This window comes from Zingiber officinale, chromosome 8B, assembly GCF_018446385.1.
Source record: "Zingiber officinale cultivar Zhangliang chromosome 8B, Zo_v1.1, whole genome shotgun sequence".
NCBI lineage: Eukaryota > Viridiplantae > Streptophyta > Magnoliopsida > Zingiberales > Zingiberaceae > Zingiber > Zingiber officinale.
In genome coordinates, this window is record NC_056001.1 from 97636574 (window position 1) to 97660200 (window position 23627).

Below are 23627 nucleotides of genomic sequence, written 5' to 3' on the forward strand. Positions count from 1 at the left end.
CCCGGACTGGGTCTAGGCACGAGGGAGCTTCCACGTCAGCAAACGGCTAGTTCAACTAGTAGACTATAAATAGAACCCTGATTTTCAAAGTTTAAAGGAACACACTCTGTAATATTTCTAGTTTCGGACTTTTGTACTCTCAATGCTATAAGAGGCTTCTCCGCCTTCAACAAAGGAAATATTTCTATTAGAGCTTTAACTGTCTTGGATTAGCAACCTCCCCGGTTGCAAACCAAGTAAACTCGGAGTCTTCTCTTAATTTTATTTATATTTATTTTAATTAACTAATGTATGTTTGTCTTTGCTAAGAACGATAGCAAAAGAAAGTTTTAATTCTAACTTGCAGGGCTACTCACCCTCCTCTATCCAGCCTCAACGGGACCCACACCACATTCCCATATTAATTATACAATTTAGATATCTAAATATTCTTTTAACATTAGTTAAGTTGGATTCCTCAGCGTAGATTTGGTATCTTATGAAGGAGTGAAGAATGCGCTAAAAGGGGGCGAATAGTATTCATGGTTTTTTCACAGTTTTCATAAAAACTAGAGAAAATGTAGTGGAAATAAAATTAAGAGAAGGATAAAGAAATCACTAACACAAGTTAGTTTTACTTGGTTAGGAGCCTTCGATGACTCATACGCTAAGCCCACACTCGTTGAGTATTTACATTGGGTAATTCACTAATAGCTTAAAGAATTACAAAAGAAATTTGAATTATAAATTAAATGCATATACAAAATTTATCGATAACTTTAAATGAGTAGCAGCTTTGGTGTTGGTTGTCATATCAGCGTTCGAACGTCGTGGAGAGCTTTTTAGAGTAGCGCGCAAGTACAAAAGTAGTAGAGAATTATGATCTGAAGTTGTTGGTCGAAGCTCTTTTTATAGTCTTTTCCAAGCGCCTAGACCGGTCCCAGGTGCCTAGATTGAAGCCTATCCTATCCTATTTCATAGGGGATTTATCTAACTTCGGGCGCCTTAATAGCGGGCGCCTGGATGGCTGACATGGCCGCATCTTGGTGAAGCTCCATCTGCGTAGGTTTTATCCAGCTTCGGGCACTTGGACCCATCTGGGCACCCAGACCCGTCCGAGCGCCTAGACTCTAACGTGTGTCGGTCAATTAGAGTATGCCACCTCATCCGCACTCACAGCTAGGTTTAGCCCAATCCGAGTGCCTAGACATCCAGGCACCTGGATCCTTCCCAGGCGTCTGGAAGTCCCTTTTTTAGCCAACTTTTAGCTTAGATTTCTTGCACCACAGAGTTAGCACAAAAGGCCAAATATAGCATTTTAACTTAGTTTGATAGTATTGGGACTACCCAATTTTGTCTTTCAGATTTTTCATGAAACCCTAGGTTGAGCAGACGTCTATTATTCCCTCAATGGGGAATACATCCTCACCTACTCCTCTAAGGAGAGTTATCGTTTATCAAACACCTATTTAGACTTTTGCTCAACATCTGACCTTGACCCTTGGGACTTCTGCTAGACGTTCGATCTGTTGGGGCTGCAATGTTGAAAACATAGTTCGACATCGAAACACATGAAAAAGATCATGGGTTTATAAGAAAAAATATCTTCATTGGTATGAGGCCTTTTGGGTAGAGCCCAAGAGTAAAACCATGAGGGTTTAGGCATAAAGTGGACAATATCATACCATTGTAGAGATATCTAAATTCTTTTCGATCTTTTAATCAGTATCAAAGTGAGGTCTCTCTTCATCGAATTAACCGTTGGAAGAAGCATGAGCCATGATCTAAGATTAAACCATATGGCTGAAACCTTAAACGAAGTAGGGGAGGCCCTGAGTAGGTCAAGAGTGACTCGATGCTCGAGAGGAGGCCCTAAGCAGGTCAAGAGTGACTCTATGCTTGAGGGGGACCCTATGATCCTTTGTTTGAGGGGGAGATTGTTAGGGTTGCAAAGTTGCAAACATAGTCCCACATTGAAAACATATGGAAAAGATCATGGATTTATAAGAAAAAAATCTCCATTGGCATGAGGCCTTTTGGGTAGAGCCCAAGAGCAAAACCATGAGGGTCTATACCCAAAGTAGATAATATCATACTATTGTGGAGATATCTAAATTCTTTTCGATCCTTAACGATCCTCGACCCGCCTAGACTTCTATCTGGTGTTCGTGACCCCTAGGATTTTCGTCCAATGTCCTTGATCTACCAAGACTTCTGCCCACTCCACTTGATCACTAAGACTTCATACCTAATTCCTTGACCTGGACTTCATTGCCTAGGCTCAACTAGGTCTTTCCTACACACTCAGGTAAGCTTGTTAGATCACAACACATCTTCACTTTAAACCTTTGTCAATATCAAAACATAGGTTTGATTAGCTAGTACTTTCAGCACTAACATCTTGCACACATACTAATTACAAATAAAATGTTGGGTCAGCTTGTAGTTAGGTATAAGAGACTACCTATGACACTTCTATGTAGGATCGATGACATGCTAGAGGGGGATGAATAGAACTCATGGCTAATTCGTTCATTTTAGAAAACTCAGAATGATGCAACAGAATAAAGAAAAGAAACCAACGCAATCGCTAACCATTTTCTTTTATTTAGTTCGGAGCCTGTGACGACTCCTACTCCAAAACCCACGATCGTTAATCGCTTTCGGTGGGCAATCACTAATAGTTCAGAAATCTTTTACAAGTAAGCAATTACAAGTACCAAAACCAAAGTATACCGACAATAAAGAATTAGGAATTTGTTTGTCGATTTGTCGGAACAGCAGGTGAGCGTTGTTGAGTCGTCTCAGTGTAGTGCACAGCTTCGAAAATCGTTGTAAATTCAGTTGTTCTAAGTAGCTCACCCCTTTTTATAGCCTCTTCATACCTAATCTAGATCCCCTGATCTCGGGATCAAGTTTTGACTCGACCCGGATTGGTCGATCGATCCCCAAGTTCGGTCGACCAAACCTGCTGAATCCACCCGGCCTTCCATCCACATGCAATCTCTCTGGATGAGCCTTCATTCAGTCGACCAATCCCTCCGTTCGGTCGACCGATTAACTGATGGTCTCCTCCTTTTTTGATCCGATCAACCTAGCTCGATCCGGTCACCGCTTATTCTCAATTCGATCAACCGATCCGGTCATTCGGTCGACCGATCAAGGCTAAGTCCAACTCTGCAAAACTGTTAGTTTCCTACAAAATAGAGTTAGACACAATAGTAAATAATATATAACTCAATAACTTGACAGCCTTCGAACTGTCCGGTTCTGACTTCAGATTTCCTCCAAAACCCTAAGTCGAACCGACGACTACTGTTCCCTCACCGGGTAACACATCCTCACCTACTCCTCTCAAGAGAAGTTACCTATTGCCAGACCGATCCTCCAGATCGACTGGATTTTTCACTTAGGGTTACCACCACCTAGGACGTAGGGTTACCTCCCCCTAGGGTTTTCCATAACCTAGGATTACTATCCCCTAGGACCTAGGGTTACCTCCCCCTAGGATTTTCTACCTACCCAACCGCAGCTAGGACTTTCCATCACCTAGGGTTACCACCCTGTAGGATCTAGGATTACCGCCCCCTAGGACATAGGGTTACCACCCCTTAGGATTTTCCACCTGCCTAGAATCCACTAAGACTTTTTCCTAAGACAACTTAGGTCTTTCCTGTAAGCTCAATCAATCTTGTTAAATCACAAGACAACTTAACTTTAGACCCTTTAACATAATCAAAATCCAAATTCGATCGTCTGATGTTTCTTGCACCAGCATTCTGTAGTATTTGATGTCAACTGGTTTTCCATTTAAATCACTATTATATTAGTTATCATTGGCATTTTTATTTTCTTATATTTTCCATTACAAATCTTTTAAGTAATTCTTTTGTGTATTTTTATTGATATACATAATTACCTTCTTTAGTTTGTTTGATTTGTAAATCTAAGAAAAATGTTAATTCTCCTACTAGACTCATTTCAAATTCTTGTTCTATTATAGTTATAAATTCTTATAAAAATTTTAAGTTTATTGATCGAAAAACTATGTCATTTACATATACTTATGCTATAAAAATATATGACTCAAGATTTTTAATGAAAAGGGTTGAGTCAACTCGTCCTTGATTAAATTCTTTAGACATCAAATATGTGGATAATCTTTCGTACCAGACCTAGGTGTTTATTTTAGGCCATATAATACTTTCTTTAATTTGAATACATGGTTAGGATGATCTATACTTTCAAACCTAGGTGGTTGACCTACGTAAACTTTTTCCTTGATTAGTCTATTCAAGAAGGCAAATTTAACATCCATTTGGTAAAGTTTGAATAATTTATAGGTTGCATGACTCAATAACATTCTAATGGATTCAAGTCTGGGCTATTGGGGCATAGGTTTCATCGTAGTCAAGTCTCTCTACTTGACTAAACCATGTAGCTACTAATCTTGCTTTATTCTTACAATTTCGCCTATCCCATTTAGTTTATTTCTGAATACCCATTTTTTTTGTATGAATTTTTTGTTTTAGGGCAAAGGTACTAAGTCTCAAGCCTCATTTCATTCAAATTGAGTCAATTCTTTTTTACATGGCTATAATCCAATCTAGGTCAAATAGTGATTCTTTTACTAATTTGGGTTTAATTTTAGATATTGTTACAATTTGACTTAGGTTTTTAAATGTTGATCTAGTTTTAATCCTTAGGTCTTGGTCACTTAATATTTATTCAATTGGATGCTCGAAACTAACTCTTATTATCTTGAATCAGTTTATTCTTGTTAATTCTCTTGTAGTTGATCTTACTCATCTTTTTTTTTCTATTTGGTTTAAGTTTTCAATAGCTCCACCTTGGCCAGTGCTAGACCTAACAAAATATATAGGTTGATATTGAGTCTGGTTTTGATTAGGTTCTTTAGAGTTAGAGATTTCATCAAATTTTATATTTATTGTTTCTTCAATCCTTAGTTTACTCTTATTATAAACTATATAAGCTCTACTATTAAATGCATATCCTACAAAAATTACATTTTCAATTTTTGAGGTAAATTTTTCTAAGTGTTCTCTTGTATTTAATTTTTGATGTCAATTTTGAACATCCAAGTACTTTAAAATATTTAATGTTAGGTATTTTATTATAATAAATTTCATAAAAACTTTATTATATTATTTATTTATTGTTGTTCTATTTTAGACGTAGCAAGCTGTATTAATAGTTTCAACCCAAAAGTATTTGAGTAGTTGATATTCATTAAGCATTATCCTAGTGGATTCTTGTACAATTATATTTTTTTTCTTTCTACTATTCCATTTTATTGAGATATTTTAGGACATAAGAATTTATGATAGTAACCATTTTCTAAGTAAAATTTATTAAACCTATAGTTTTTAAATTCACTACCATTATCACTCCTAATTATTTTGATTTTTAAATTTTTTTTATTTTTTATTTGTTTAGAAAAATTACTAAAAATTTCAAAAGTTTCATCTTTGTTTCTTAAGAATTTTACCATAGTAAATCTTGAATAATCATCAATTATTACTAAACAATATAGACTTCCATTAATTAATTTAATTCTATATGAGTTAAATAAGTCTAAATGAAATAGTTCAAGTTTTGAATTGGTTTGAACTTGATTACTTAGTTTGTGAGTTAATTTAGTTTATTTTCCTTGTTGGCAAGTATTACAAATGTTTGAATCCATGTTAGATAATTTTGGTAAACCTTTAACTAAGCTATTAATTTAGTAATATTCTTAAAGTGGGTGTGGGGCAATCTTCTATGTCATAGCTAGGTTTTCTCTTTTTGTCAAGTGACATTTAAGCAGGGCTGGCTTTAGGCATAGGCTATTAAGGCCTATAGAAAAAGATATTAAAATATTTTTAAAATGATCTCATTTGATTTCAGAAAAATATCTTTAATGAGAAATTTTTATCAAATTGATGACTCAATCAACACATTGTGCTCTTTTTGCTAGAAGTGAGTCATTCATTAATTATTGCTAGATAAAGAAATCAAAGAATACAAAGATTTAGTGGTAGGATTTTCTTTTACAGAGAATGCAAGATTACTTAAAAAAAATGAAGATGGTGATTTAGGAAAGGGGAGTGGAAAAGTGATAATTATTATTATTTTTTAAAATAGATTTAATTTTGAAATATAATGAGAGATTCTTTATTATAGAATGATTGTATACTGATTAAATCATTGTTATTTTTTTCTCTTGTTTATAAAAATATGTTTAAAAGAATGTTTATTATATTCGTACATGTAAGAGTCAAATTTTGAAGTATCATTATATTGAAATTGCAAGATATAAATCAAATTTTTATTCCTTTAATTTTAAATATTTTTATTTTGATAAATTAGTAGGGACTTATATTTTTTATTATTATTATTATTATTATTATTATTTGAATATAAATATATTTATAAAAAAATCTATTCTTGTCCATCACAAGTCTGAATGAAAAGGGTGAGAGATTTTTTTAAAAATAATATTAAAGTTGTAATCTTTTTTCACCTAGGGCCTTAACTAGGCTTGAGTCAGCCCTACATTTAAGAGAGGATAGTTAGGTTAATTGCATAGATATTACTTTTTTCTAAAACCCTTAAGTTTTGTGTTAGGATTATCTGTATACTTAATCAAGCATTCAAATGATAGAAACTTAACTTTATAACCAGAATCACACAACTGACTAATACTAAGTAAGTTAAATTTAAAATTTTTAATAAATAATACCTTTCAAATAAAGAAATCAGATTCGAGTTCAAAATTACCTATTTCAATTTCCTTAAGTTTGTCATTGTTTCTAAAGGCAACTATTCCTAGTCTCTTGAGTTTTAGTTTAGTAAATTTAGTGTGATCCTCAGTCATGTGTCTGGAACATCCACTCTCCAGTATCCACTTATATTCATACAAAAAATATGAGATGTTATTACTTAATCATTAATTAAGTTTTTAATTTTGGTTTTAATTAAGTTTGATTAAAATTTTAATTTAAGTTTAATTGAGTTTAATTAAGGTTTTAATAATTGAGTTTAATTAAATGTAATTAAGGTTTTAATTTAGTTTAATTAAATTGTTAATTTAAATTTAGATTAGATTTAAACTTTAGTTAAATTATTCATCTCACTCGGTCTAAGTTTAAAGCAAAGATAATCTTGTAGTTTTGTGTGATATTTAGTCAATTTTACTTGATTAATTTTGAATTTTTCAGATTGTATAACCTTATGTTGATTCAGGTTTAACCGTCGGTTAATTAAATATACATTTTAAAAATTAGCTTCCAGATTGTGGTGAGGCACAGGGGCTTTCTTGGGTATCAGAGCAACAACCACTTCTAGACAAACCCTTTTTAAGAAATTATACATTTAACCTTCCTATTGAAAAACCTTAGTCTAACTAGTCTAGGATGTGGTGGGGTAGCTTTAGTTAGTTCCACTTAGCTAAGTAGACCAAGTAAGGTATGTCTCACCTTGCTTGACTTCCTAGACCAAGTTTCTCAACGTACTATCATATTGCTCCACTTTGGTACTATGTTGGACCATAATCAAATTATTTTTTCCTATCTAGACCTAATTACCCAAGTGGATAGGTTATTTTCTTAAGGTTCCAACTAATTTGGTGCCTCTCCTTAAATCATAAAATCTTTGTTTTGTATTTAAGTAATGAATTTCACTTTTAGGTACACAATATTGATTTTGTCCTTGTAACGACCCGACCCTTTGGCCTCTTGGGCGGCCCTTGTGGCAGCCCCTTATATCGTCGGCCCATTTAGCGACCTCTAATGTCGTCGACCGACGACCCTTGGTCGTGCCGTTACTCACTAGGACTTTCCACCCCTGGCCAGTGAATTTTTGCCTCCCCCAGGATTCGAACTCTAAACCTCCAGGCTTAAGTATTAGAGTTTATGAATCCTGGTAGCCAAGAGGATTCATAAACTCTAATACTTAAGTCTGGAGGTTTAGAGTTCGAATCCCGGGGGAGGCAAAAATCCACTGGCCAGGGGTGGAAAGTCCTAGTGAGTAACGGCACGACCAAGGGTCGTCGGTCGACGACATTAGAGGTCGCCAAATGGGCCGACGATATAAGGGGCCGCCGCAAGGGCCGCCCAAGAGGCCAAAGGGTCGGGTCGTTACAATAAAAAGGCACCTTTTTATTGTAACGACCCGACCCTTTGGCCTCTTGGGCGGCCCTTGCGGCGGCCCCTTATATCGTCGGCCCATTTGGCGACCTCTAATGTCGTCGACCGACGACCCTTGGTCGTGCCGTTACTCACTAGGACTTTCCACCCCTGGCAGTGGATTTTTGCCTCCCCCAGGATTCGAACTCTAAACCTCCAGGCTTAAGTATTAGAGTTTATGAATCCTGGTAGCCAAGTGAGTGGCGCTCACTTGGCTACCAGGATTCATAAACTCTAATACTTAAGCCTGGAGGTTTAGAGTTCGAATCCTGGGGAAGACAAAAATTCACTGCCAGGGGTGGAAAGTCCTAGTGAGTAACGGCACGGCCAAAGGGTCGTCGGTCGACGACATTAAAGGTCTCCAAATGGGTCGACGACATAAGGGCCGCCAGTGGGCCGCCGCAAGGGCCGCCCAAGAGGCCAAAGGGCCGGGTCGTTACAGTCATACTTGCTTGGTGTTACGAATCCGCAAGTGCATGAAAATGTCGTCATTAATATAAAAGATTGTTGAATTCACAAAGACTGTTAATTAAGTACTAGAGATGTCACAAAGTAAGTTATCTAGATCGTCGAAAGTTGACTTTAGCGCTTACGAACTAACGAGAGAGGTCGAAGAGAGGGAGATAAGGTTGAGAGAGAGAGAGAATTAATCTTGAGAGGGGTTAAGCTTGGGAGGATGTGAGAAATAGTTTGGGAAACAATTTTAGGATTTTAGTTTCACTATAATGCTAGGTGATGTTACATGGATTGCTTAGTTCATATCCTCTATATTCATGCCCTTGTAGAGAACCTAACGAAATACTGATACAACCTCGCAAAAGTTATATCAGAGTGTCTATCCCATTGATATTCAATGTTATTAATAGAATAGGTAATGCAGAAGTCCGGTTAAAGGGTTACCCTTTGTCACTTAGAGCTCCCCGGTAATACAATATACATTTCACCATTCACTTCGTAGCACGAAATTAAGATAAACTCATTAAGTTCTAATTAGCTATTCTCTTGTAGAGTATTGGCCTTTAATTCAAAGCAATGCTCTAGATGTCCGGCTAAAGGGAACCCTTGTCACTATAGCCCCCCGGTCATACAATCTAGAGCACCTCCCTTATATGGATATCAATCCTTCGCATCTTTCAAAAAAGCATGCAAAAGATATATAAATGTGTCACACACACATTTCATTAAACATGAACAAGGCATTAAATATGTCATTGAATAGAAAACATGGCAAATCTACATAGTTTTACATTTCTATCACATTACCAATACTCCATAATCCTAGAAAGACAGATTTACTCTATTGCAAGGGAAGAACAAACTCTAAATATAAAATAAAGCATACTTACAACCCTAGATATGAGAAGAAGGAGAAGAAGATATGCTTGTCAAAGTTTTCGATGTCTTAGGGATGCCTCCTTACTACAGAGATGGATGGATCATCAAGGAATGGAGGTGAATGGAATCCCTAGGATTTCCCTCTAAGGGGAGAACTCTTCCTCCAATGATAGAGACGAAGCCCCAAACCCAAGATAAGTCAAAGAATGGGTTTCTTGACCCTTTTATATCTCCTCCAAACTGTCCAGATTTGCCAGGTCTACAGGCCTCTACTAAAATGGGGTTTTCACCTTTTAAACATGATTTTCTCATGTTCTACCCTGAACCAAAGTTGTATCCCTTAAAGTTATCTACATTTGAATATAAAGAGCAACTCGTAACTCTAACTGAGCCGAAATTTATGGTGGTTCAAAATTTTATCTACAGTTTAGGTGGAGGGTGTGACGCGATCGTGGCCAGGAGGCACGGGCTTACCTTTTAGTCAGTGTTTAAAAAATCCCCGCCTAGGGCTACCTAGGCAGTCGGCGGTAGCCCACCACCCCGTCTTTTGTGAAGGCAGCGACGGTAAGTGGTGAGGCATTAATCGGCCGCCTAGGCAGCTGGGCACCACCTAGGATGTCATTGGGTGCTGCCTAGGATGCCATTGGGCATCGCCTAGGATGTCGTTGGGCATCGCCTAAGATGTCGTTGGGCATCACCTAGGATGTCGTTGGGCACTGCCTCCTCGGTGGCGCCTAATTTTTTTCATAAAAACAAGATGAATCAATCAACTGATTGATTCGGCAGGGTTTTCATGATAAACAGAACCCTATCGAATTGATCAATAGCTAATCGAATCAACGTATTGAATTGATCAGCTGATCGATTCAACATGCCGAATCAATTGGCTGATTGATTCAACACAGTTCTGTTTGTCGTGAAAACCTTATCAGATTGATTAGCTGATCAATTTAACATGTTTTTCATGACAAACTTCTTCCCCTTGAATTGATCAGCTGATGGATTCAACACTACCAATCAATCAGGATCGATTCAAGGGGAAGAAAAAAGTAGAAAAGGTAGATTATAAATTATAGGATTTTATTTTAAACTTTTAATTGGGATTTTCAGTCGCCCTAACCTCATCGTCTTCTTCCTCCCCTTCTTCTTCTTCATCCCATTTTCTTCTCTAATCTACCCTAGTTGCTGCCTCTTCTCACTCCCCTTCTTCTAAAAAATCAATGAACAACAAGGAGCTTGTTTCCCTAGCATCTTCCTCCTTTAGTCTTCATCAAGGAGCTTGTTGTCGTCGAGGCTATCAAGTGCTAACAACGAAAGGCAAGTAGCCTTTGTTCCTTTATTTCCAACCATAGCCATAGATAACTTTTTCTTCTGCCAGGTTAGTAAAAATTATATGTTTGATAAATGATAACCATTGGTTATATGTTCTTCATTTCTAGTAGTTGGTAGGGGATCAAGGTTGCAACCCAAGTACTCATAGTTTGAACCACAGCTACGGCGTATTTGCAGGACTTTTTCCTCCAAATGGAGGGCATAACTAAAAGGATGCTGGGCTTCTGGACTGGCCAGCGCGTGCGCTCCCCGATTTACCCTGGTGGCCAGTGGAAAACTTCCATGAGGTCGAACCGGACACCTCCAGAGATAATCAATGAGGATAACTGGGATTATCATTTTTTTTTCATTTCTAGCAGTTGGTTAATACTTAGGTTACATTTGATAAGATGTAATCTACCTTATAATGTAATCAAGATTACATTACAAAATTGATTACTTTGTTTGGTACAGTTTTAAAGCTATAATGTAATGTAAACTGGATTACAAAAGGTAATAAAGTTTTGTAATTTGAATTACAAAGCAAACACCATGTAATCTGATTACATTAGGAATTCACCATTTAACTAAAATTTAAATACCAAATATAGCCCTAATTTATTTTCGGCATCAACCGATCATCGACGGTCCCTTCCGCCACTGTCATCGATTGCTAGTCGTCGGCTCACTACCGTCGGTCATCGGCCTGCAGTCGTCGTTGGCCATCGACCGACCTCCGCCGACCACCTCCGGGCATCGCCGTCGACCACGACCATAGACCACCGCCTCCAATAGAGGTACGACGGCGACCTCCAATAGAGGTCGCAGGATATTTTTATCATTTATAATAATACAAATTACATTCCTTTTAAAAAATATTGGACTCCAAGCAAAATAATGTAATCACCCTTGTAATCAAAGATTACATACATTACATTACCAAACATAGTAATGTAATCAAGATTATATTACATTACATTACAAAGTTTATTATATTACAAGCTTGATTACATTACTCTCAACTAAACGTAGCCTTAATAAAATTCAATTGTATGTTATTATTTAAATCTTGTATGTTATTACTTGCCTTGAATTGAGAATTGTCGTCTATGGGTTTTTTGAATACTTGATAACTATTGCTTGTATGTTCTTTATCAATGATTTTTTAAATGCTTGACTTGAAGTAAAATATCCGATATTATATCTTTTCAAGCATCTAATTCAATGTTGTCTATTGCTACCCCTTTGAAGCATAATTCAAATGATGTTGGATGGAAATTTATAGAGATGGTGGATTCTATAAATTTGGATAAGTTGAAATATAAGTTGTGTCAAAAAATTACTAATGGTGGAATTTATAGGCTTAAACAACATATTGCGAATATTGAGGGAAATATTGCCCCATGTAAGAAGTCCTCGAATGAGGATAAATTGAAGTGTAAGAATACAATTGAAGAAGGAAGAACAAAAAAAATAAAAGAATATCAATGAAATGGAGGTGAGAGAAGAAGTTATTCTTGAAAAATATGAGAAAAACGAAGGGACTCTAGGGACAAGAAGGAACACACTTACTCTTGGTCCTATGGACAGACTTGCATTCGTTATTGATCCTGAATCTTTATTGAGTGGAAGTAAGAAGACAAAACAACAACAAAACATTATTGATGCACTTTGGAAGCAACGGACACACAGTGTGCACCAATATTTAGCTCAATGGGTGTACGAGTCCAGTATTCCTTTTCATGCCATTGATAATGATAGCTTCAAGAGATTTGTCGAAGTGGTTAGTCAATTTAGTCTTGGTTATCATCTTCTAACTCAATACTTATTAAGGGAGTCCTTATTAAAGGAAGAGGTAAATAGAAGTAAAAGTTTATTAAAGAAGCAAAAAGAAGCATAGGCTTTGAATGGTTGCTCAATTTTGGCTGATGCTTGGACCAACTAGAAAAGAAGTATCATGAATTTATATGTCAATTGTAAAGAAGGCACAACTTTCCTTTCTTCTAGAGAAGCATCAGATGAAGCATATACTGAAAATTATATATTTGAATATGTGGATAAGTGCATTGAAGAAGTTGGGCCCCAAAGTGTAGTTCAAGTGATAATGGATAATGCTTCGAATAATATGGCGGTAAAAGATTTGTTGAAGGAGAAGAGGCCATATATATTTGGACTTCATGTGCAACTCACACCATGAATCCTATGCTTCAAGGAATTAGGAACCACCCAAAATTCAAAGGGATGATTGAGAAGGCAAAGAACTTGACAATCTTTATATATACACATCACAAGACATTGTCAATGATGAGAAAGTTTACCAAAAAAGGGGCATAGTGAGCCCGGGAGTAACACGATTTGCAACCGCTTTTCTAACTTTACAAAGCTTGATGGAGAAGAAAAGTGAACTAAGATCTATGGTTGCTAGTGAAGAATGGAATGCATGCAAAACATTCAAAAAGTGTAAAGGGAAAGGCGACACATAATACCTCTATAAGTGTCTCTTTTTGGAATGGAGTAAGTTTTTGCTTGAAGGTATTTTCCCCTTTAGTTAAGTTGCTTCATCTTGTTAATGGGGATAAGAAGTCATCTATAGGTTTTGTATATGGAGAATTACTTAGAACGAGAGAGGAAATTAAAGTGGCATTTAAAAATTAAGAGCTTCACTATTGTCCAATTATTGATATTATTGATGATAAAAAGTTATAATTAGCTTGATAGTCCACTACATTTAGCAGCCTACCTCTTGAATCCTTATTACTCCTTCAATGATCGGAGCATAGGAAGTGAAGAAGTGGTCACGAATGGCTTATTCACTTGTGTTGAAGCATTATTTCCCAATGATATTGATAGCTAAAATGAGGTAGTAAATGTGGAGTTGTTGAAATATATCAACAAAGCGGAGGGATTTGGAAGACTATTGGTTATAATTGGATGCACAAAAAATGATGAGAAATACAATCTAGGTAAGAACTAAGTACTTACTTTATTTTTTTATTTTTATTACTTGTTTACTGCTTCTTGATTTTGCTTATTGTTATTGTTTGATTTATTTTTATTTAGTTGGATAGTGACATTTTTTTGGATATGCTGCACCTAAATTACAAAAAATGGCTAAAAGAATCATTTCTTTAACTACAAGTTCTTCTGGTTGTGAGAGATTGGAGTACTTTTGAGGGGTAAGTACTTAATTAATAATTGCTTATTGAGTTAATAATTAATATATTTATTTAATGTAGATCCATACAAAGAAAAGAAATAGACTAGATACTGGAAGGTTGAACAATTTAGTTTATGTTCAATTTAATAACAAGATCATAAACAAAAAGAGAAGACAAGAAAAAAAAATAGATGTGCTACTTGCTAATGAAGCAACTATGGCACAAGGATGGATTGTTGGTGGTGGAGATGAAGATGTTAAGATAAATATTGAAGATGTCAGAGAACTTCACGAAGAAGAATTTGTATCAGATGAAGAAGAGGAAGATGCCATGGATTTTTAGTTTGAATCTGATACAGAGGAAGGGTTGGAGAAATATAGAGTTGAACTATAAGAAAAATTAGGGATATAGGAGATTATATGAGTTATTTTGTGGCTTGTGAGAAAACTTTTGCTATTTTGTATGTCTTGTCAGTTTCAAACTATCAGTTTGTAGTTTGTACTTTGGTCTTTTAGTTTGTATACTTTTGCTATTTCGGTATTTCTATTTCTATTTATCTATTAGGATCAAATTATATTTTTCATTATTAATATTTCAGTATTCCTATTTTGTATGTTATCCCTTGTTAGCTTCAGGATTCTACCTTGTCGTAGAATCCTACCGAATCGATCAACTGATCGATTTGGCAGGATTTTGCAACAAAAAGAACCCTGCTAAATCGGTCAATTGATCGATTCGGCGTATTGAATCAATCAACTAATCGATTCAAAAGGATTCTATGACAAATAGAACCTTATCGAATCAATCAGCTGATCGATTTGATGTATTGAATTAATCAGCTGATCAATTCAACACTGTTCCAGATAGATCAGTTGATTGATCCGATAGGGTTTTCTTGAAAAAAAATCCACCTAGGCAGCCACCTTGGCGCCACCTAGGCGCCCAAGCACTAGGCAACAGGCAATCGCCCGCCTACTGCCCAGCACCTTTTTAACACCAGATAGATTGTGTTATTTTCTATTGAACCCCTGAGCAAAGTTGTAGATCTTAAAATTAGCTATATTTCAGTATAAAGAACGACCCGTAACTCTAACAAAACATAAAGTTATGACTATTTCAAAATCAGTCTGTAGTCTATTCAGATTCAACACAGCCTTATTTTCTCGCGACATGGTCCGACTCTATGACACATAGCGTGGGGAGGCATGGTCGTGTCATTCAGCACGGCCTGACAATATGAGCTACTGAATTGAGGGCATGACCAAGCCATTTGGCATGGCCGAGCCGTTTTGGCTTCTAGAGGAAGGGCACAGCTGTGCCTCCCGACACGGTTGGACTGTGCTAACTACTGGAAGAGGGATCATGGTCATGCCAAATGGCACAGCCTGCCCAAGGTTGGCTTCTAGATGTGCTTCTCGTCACATTATTCGTCAAATTTTGATCCTCATCGTGCCCTATCAATCAAAAGGGAAAAAGAACAGATCTTCGAACAAATAGGATGGAGTATGACATAAACAATAAAATATAGTGCAACAAACATAGATGGTACCATGAAATATAAGTAGATATGCGTCAAAGAATACCTAAAAACATATAAAATCTACGCACATCACTTGGTTAGGTAAGCTTTCGGAACACATGCCTTGATTTGTTTCTTGTTTTGACTAACAAGTGAAATAAATATTTTATTAGTTGAGTTAGATTTATATTTGAGTTTTGACCTATTGTATATAGCTCTTTGGGATCCTAATATCATATCTGGATACTTAGATTTTGTGGTGAATTTTTCTAAAAGTTCTCTAAATTTCTCAACTTCACATTTCAATATGAAATTTTCTTCCTCAAGCTTTGCAACTTGAGTTGAGTTTCCATGTTGAATTTGTTCAGTTGAGGAGTCTAAGTTAAATTGTTCCTTAAGGTCTTAATTTTTCTTAAGGAATAATTTGACTTGTTCTTCAAATTTAGTTAATTTTTTATTTAAACATGCAATTATTTTTTAAAAAAAAACTTTATAGTGAAATTAAGTTCTACCTCATTGAAACCTTCAGAAATGGATACAGATCCATTGGATTGATTCATACTTGGACTCATCTTCTTGGTCTAAATCATTTTCTAACTTGGGTCTAGTTGTCATTAGCATGAGGTGGCTTTTATGCTTTGGTTCTTTAGCATCTGATTCTTCCGAAGATGACTCGTCCCAGGTGGATTTGAGTGTTGTCTTCCTTCTTGCCTTCTTGGACTTGTCTTCTTTCATATTTGGACACTCGTGCTTGAAGGGACCCTTTTTGTTGAAACCAAGGCAGGTGATGTTTTCCTATACGTTGTTGGATGTAGACTTAATCATCTTCTACAGATCGTTCTTGGTAAAGTTTTTCTTCTTTCTAGTGAGCATCTTCCTTACCAGGTTCACTAGTTATTTTCTAACTTGGGTCTGGTTGTCATTAGTATGAGGTGGCTTTTATGCTTTGGTTCTTTAGCATCTGATTCTTCCGAAGATGACTCGTCCCAGGTGGATTTGAGTGTTGTCTTCCTTCTTGCCTTCTTGGACTTGTCTTCTTTCATATTTGGACACTCGTACTTGAAGAGACCCTTTTTGTTGAAACCAAGGCAGGTGATGTTTTCCTATACGTTGTTGGATGTAGACTTAATCATCTTCTACAGATCGTTCTTGGTAAAGTTTTTCTTCTTTCTAGTGAGCATCTTCCTTACCAGGTTCACTAGTTATTTTTTTTCATCTGATTCTGAATCAGACTCAGTGTTTGACTCAGGTTTAGTTCGAGCTTTCATCTTCAGCTTCTTAGAAGAACCTGCAAGGAAAGTTATACCATTCTCGATCTATTTTGAGTTAGCCTGTTCATATAGTTCTAATTCACATAAAAACTCATCTAACTTTAATTTAGAAAAATTTCTCAAAACTTTATGAGCATTTACTATAGATACCTATAATGCATTTCGAGGAAATGAGTTTAAGGTATATCTTATTATGTCCCTATTTTCCAACCGATGGTCGATCAGGTGGAGTTCTTGAGGATGTTCTTGATTCTCACATGCAATTGACTTGTTGTTTCTCTATCATGCATTTTTACGTTAAATAAATTATTGAATAATAAGTCACATTTTGTTACCTTGGCATCATTTATGCCCTCGTGTAGCTCAATTAGCTTGTCTCAAAGCTCCTTCGAGTTATTGAATGGTCCAACCTGATTTAGTTCCCTTTTGTCAGTCCACATTGAAGGGTGTTCAATGCCTTTGGGTCAACTTCTTCATTTCTAGTTCCATTTTTCTAAATCAAGGGGCGGACTGGTTGCATCATTAATCAGAACTGTGTAACCTAATCGAATATTGAACGACCACTACAAGAAAAAAGTCTAACAATAACAGTTTTTCATCGTTGTCGTAGCCCCTTTAGAACTGTTGTTAAATGTTGTGTTGTTAAAGGAGGTGCTCAAAGACAACAGTTTTTAACCGTTGTCTTTGAAAGCAAAGACAACAGTTTTTACAACGGTGAAAAACTATTATCTTTTCCTTTAAAGACAATAGTTTTCCACCGTTGTCTTTGAGTGTGCACCTTTAACAACAAGGCATTCAACAACAGTTTTAAACTGTCTACAACAACGGTGAAAAACCATTGTCTTTTTTAGATAAAAATAATATATATATATATATATATTAAAATTCAATATACAATTTTTCAATATTATAAATTATTCAAAATACTAAATTTGAAAATCAAAGTTAATATACAATTTTTCTAATATTCAAAAATAATATTTACAACATTCTGAAGAAATTGCATAAGCAACCAACAAAATGACAACTAACTACACTATTAAAGCAAAGTTAGAGCAACACAACATCCTAATCCTAGAAAAGTAGCACAACATCCTAATCCTGCTATCCAGCTTTGAAGAGTTAGATCATTCAAACCACTTTTGCCATGTACAACACTAGAAGAGTAACAAAAAATTGTTTCTTAATTCTTCTAATCCTTCATCTTCTTCATCCTTGCCATGTTTGCATTGTACTTGGATCGAAGTGGATCGTTCAAACTCCACCTGTAAGAAGAAGATAAAGAAAGGTCACTTGATCTGAACATGCCTATGAATAATAAAAAATCTAAAATCTCATAAAGTAGACTTAGTTCATTAATAATGCATCATATTGATAATCAAATTACCATAACAATTCAATAGGAAATGTATATATTAGTAGATAATCATATACTAGTAGCCAACCATTTATTTATTAGAAATGTAAAGTATGAGGAAAATAATTACAAATAAAGAATAATTGCAAATTAAGTAATTGTAGAAAATCATGCAACTGCATACATTCGACCCAAGAAATTGTAGAAAATCATGAGCTTCAAAAGCATATGGATTAGTAAAGATGATCATTTGACACAAAGGAGCAGCAATATGCCTACAGAAATATTAAGCTAGAACACACATGATTAGAACCATGTTAAGTGGAAGTCAAGATACGTTGATCACTTCCCAATATACATGCTTTCTTCCTTTCCTTCCTTTATTCATAATTAAACAATCTTACCACCCTTCATGTATACATTCAACAGGGATGATATATGAGTGTTTTATGACTAAATTAAATGCATAATAAAAAGTATATATAAACTCACATTTCCATTAGGGGTGCTGGACCATACATTGTACTTCATATTTTTGTGAATATCATCCTCACTGTATGATTTTATGATTAAGAACTTTGCATTAGAGTATTTGTCAGAGAAGTCTAGTTGGTTGTACTGTTCCTTGTCCAGCGATACTCTAGAGTTCTCATTCCGAAATGAAGATAGGTTCTGACTCTCACTAGAATTCATTGGAACATGCCCAACAACCTTCTGATTCTTCGACCAGACTTCCTTTGGTCCTTTGTTTAGTTCACTGAATTCATGATCATTACTATGGCCTCAAGGATGATAATTGTCATCCATAAACATACCTAGATGTCCATAACCAAATCCATGCATTCTGCTACTAACCACAGGCACAGTTGGACGCATTCTAGTTGTTGGCCATGGACCATTCATTCCCTAGGAAATATATGAATAAGCAGTAAATGCCACGGATACAAGCATTTGTAATGTAATTGTTAACCTTGGCCATCAAAGAAAAAAAAATATATAATTAGAACTCCTAACCATTCCACAACTAGAATTAAATCTAGTTTATATACGAAATCACCTCCACAATTTACCCAAATCGACAAATCACCACAAACAGCTAAATAACAAAAAAAAAATAGAAAGATGGTTTCCCTTCTACAAAATAGATTCCAATTTCTTACACATCCCCTCCTCCTCAACAAATTAGAATAATCTATTAATTAACTCTGCAACAACCCCCACAACTAAACAAAAACTCACCTCAATTGATCCTTGAATCTGGTTGAAACAGAGTTGTTGGCCGGAGTAATGCTGTTGGAGGGATTTTGGCCGGACGGATCTGTAATAAACGATCACACAACCAAACTCAACATCCCAAACAACATATACAATCAAGTCCACACAAATCTAGCACTAAAAATAACTTACCCTCGAGCCATATCTGATATCTCTCTCGGAGGGCTCGGGAGGTTATTGTGGCGGTGAGCTGGGACAGAGGAATAGGATAATGCCAACACTAGAGTAAAGATCGGTTAAAGCAAACCTGGTTCGATCTTCGAAGCTGCGATGTGTAGAGAGGCGCCGCAGGAGGTTAGATCTAGGGTTCAAACCCCTCTTAACCGGAGATCCACCAATGCGGGGTCGGCGACTCTAAGAGAAGAGAAATCTCCGGATGGACTCCAGTAATCAGTGGAGAAGAGCCTTAGCCGGCGGTGGACGCTTGGTGCTAGTGCGATCGATTTCCTCGTGGCTCCGGCGTCGGGGAAGAGTTAGGGCTCGGCGACGGCAGCTATGGCGTTGATCGGAGCTAGGCAAGACTCAATGAGGCTTCAGCCGGCGTCGAGTAACTCTTGGCTGGTGGTTATGTATGCGGGGAGAAGAAGTATCGCGACGTCGATAGGCGGTGAGGATCAGCGTCGGGTTGGGAAGGAGGGGAAAGGGGAATCCGCAGTGGTGACCTAGCCTCACGCGAAGGGGGCGGCGGCGCCAAGGCGATCGGCGATCAAGGCTGCGCGGCGATCGGCGATCAAGGCTGCGCGGTGCTCGGTCGAGTGGGTGAGGGCAGGGCGAAATTAGGGAAAGGGAAACTCGGGAAGGAAATGAAAAGGGCACGATACAATTATTATATACTTAGGTTTTAAATTGATTAAACCCTAAGTTAGCTTCTCTATCAACTCCCATTTAGTGGTTATTCCAAACATATTTTTTTCCCAAATCTATAATTGATCCCCATAAAATACGCCAAACGGGCTCTGAAAAATTTCCACAAAATTCCTAAAATTTCTAAAAATCCAATAAAATTATCTGTCAAATAATCTTATTATTTAATCATTATTTAGGTGTCATATTTTACATATCTCCTCTGTTTGATCTTCAAATCAAGTCAGATTCAATCCAATCAGACCGTAATTCATGACTCTTTGAATTTCCTACAAAATTGAATAAAAAGATGAGATTAAATTCCATAATTTATAGGAAATTTATAATTAAGTCCAAAAATAGATCATAACCACACAACATAATATAAACACAAAGTTAAATATGCAATAAGATAAAAAAAAATACTAAGTCTAAAAGCCAAAATAATGTATCAAAATGCTAATTATCAAGACACACGATGATATGAAGGTCATCCAATATATGGCTAGCAAACTATTGCAAGTAAAGCAAGCATATTTTGAAATTACATAAACAACAATTGCCATCTAAGCTGTATACGATGACATGATAAATAAGTTGTCCCTGGATTCTTATAGATGAGAAATGATTTTAAAAAATCGTTGTCTTTGGCATACATAAGATAATGATTTTTTAAAAACCATTCTTTAAAAAAAAAAGGCCAACAATAATAGTTTTCAATAAAACCATTGTTAAATGAAATAAGACAACAAAAAACTATTGTCTATTGAGTGTGGTTGAATCTCAAATTTCTTATCAATGCACTGACACTTTACGAGCAAAGCAGCGAGAGCAACGAGGAGCGTCTTTCATAGAGGAGTCTCGAAGGAGGAGTCGGAGCTAAGTTTTTGTTCGGGGAAGAGTCCCAGAGAAATGGGTTTTAGGTTTTTGTTCGTGAGTTTTTTTTCATGAAGTTAAAAAAAACTATTATTTTTTTGGGATTCAACAACATTCAATAGACAACAGTTTAATAAAACTGTTGTATATTATCATGTAAGCAACGCTAAAAGACAACAGTTTTTTAAAACCGTTGTCTTTGACATACATTAGACAACAGTTTTTTAAAAACCGTTGTCATTTTAAAGAAATTATGGTGAACAACAACGGTTTTCAATAAAATCGTTGTTAAATGGCAAAAAGACAACAATTTCTCGAAAAGCTGTTGTCTATTAGGTGTGGTTAAATCTAAAATTTCTTGTAGTGCACTAGTCGATGTTGGTCTTTAGGTAAACCTTCATTTTCTTTTTCTAGTATAGAAAATCATCTCCATAGAAGAAAGGTGCACCAGAATGATCAAAAAGTTTGTACAAAAGTTGTGTTGAATGCACTAACTGAATCCTCCTTTTAATGGAGGCACCTCCAATGCCTCTGAGGCGCCTCCATTCTAGCTGGTCCTCTCTGTGAACTTTAGCCTCTATCCACTTGGGGTCATTTCCATTCTGTAGAGGACGTCTATAATGCTCCAACCTAAGGAGCCTCCATCAACCTGAGGTGCCTCCAGCACTGGAGTTTTATTCTTAACGTTTATCCGCTTAGGGGCACCTCTATCCACCCAACTCAAGGAGCCCTCCATCACTTGAGACGTCTCAATCACTGTTCATCTGAAGTTGATTTTTTACATTTAACTCTTACAAAAATGTGTTAGTCCAAATAATAAAATTCTCTGCAAAATAAAGTTAGCACTGATGTATAAATTAATTTATTAATTAGATCATGTCTTACCAAGAACATGATTTAGTCTTAGTCTCAACTTAGATTTCTAAAATGAATCTAAGTTGAACCAGCACCTAAAGTCCCATTGGGACTAATCCTACTGGGACTCATTCTTACTGGATTTATCTCCTTCAATGACTTACCTGTTGGTGCAATCAACCTAGGTTTTGATCGGTACGATCATAGTTTTGATGTGTGTGTCAAAGAGTTTAAGTTAGGTTCACCCTTGTATCTGATATGTGTATTTGAGTTGTGTAGGTTCGCAAGATACACATGCGACTCAGGTTGATGGCTTCGGGTCCGGTGAAGGATGAAGCATCCGAGGGACTGTGGACAAGGTAGCGAGGACAAGGGCCGAGGGAAGCGATTTCGAGGCATACGTGAAGGATGACATTGGGGACGAGCCGCAGGCTTGAATGCATCCGAGGGACGAGAGCCAAAGAAAGTATGCTTGAAGGTTCTGTTAAAGCTGCAAAGGAAGCGTCAAAAGAGTCGTAAGGGTGAGGGTACGAGTGCACGAGAGATTGTACTCGAAGTAAAAGCATAAGTTTTAGGGTTTACTGTAGCAGTACTGTAGCAGCACTGTAGCAGTACTGTAGCAGTCGACTGCATGTTTTAGCAGTCGACTGTGCAGTCGACTGGGCGCGAACAGAATGGTTCTGTTCGTTCGGTCGGTGTGGATCAGTGGACTGCAAGTTTTAGCAGTCGACTGCTAGTTTTAGCAGTCGACTGGTAAATGACCGTTGGTGCTGGAAAGTAGCCGTTGGCTACCTCTAACGGTAACACCAGTCGACTGATGGTTTTGCCAGTCGACTGGTGCCGAGATGAGTTGATATGATGATCAACTCTCTCCTCTTATTTATAGGAAGCTTTGGGGCTTGAAGGAGGTTACTAATTATTGTTGAATCACTCCTTGTCATTGCCCAAAGCTTCCAAGCCTACTCTCTTCCTCCTAAACCTAAGTTCATCTTGTAAGAGGAAGAGAACCTTGTGAGAGGTTGTACTCCACCGAGAAGGAGTAAGAGCTAGCCGGAGATTGCCGGAGATTGATCCACCGAAGGATCAAGGGCTCATCCACCTCAAGGACACGCCATGGAGTAGGAGCAAGCAATCTCCGAACCACGTAAAAGAATCGTGTTAGCGTTTGTGTTCTTACTCATTGCTTTCTTATTTTAGTTTCATTTCCGCTTGCGCAAACTAACCGTGTAGAGAAGAAATCGAAGTTGGGGGTGACCTAGCTATCAAACCCCCCTTCTAGCCGGCCACCGATCCCTTACAAGTGGTATCAGAGCAAGGACGCTCTTCAACGGACTAATCGCCAAGAAGAACAACATCATCAATGGCCGGCTCAAACATTCATCCACCCAAATTCTAAGGGGACTTCTCTTGGTGGAAGAAGAGAATGGAGGTATTAAAAAACCGATTTTGATATTATGCTAATCATGGAAAATGGTTTCGAAGTGCCTAGGGATCAAGATAATAAGATACTTGAGAAAACAAGGTGGAGTAAGAAGCAAAGAGAAGATCATTTAGCTAATTCAAAAGTCATCCATCATCTACTAAATGTTCTTCCCCAACAAGAAGTAACAAGGGTGGGAACCTACTCAAGCGCCAAGGAGTTATGGGAAAAGCTAGTGGAGC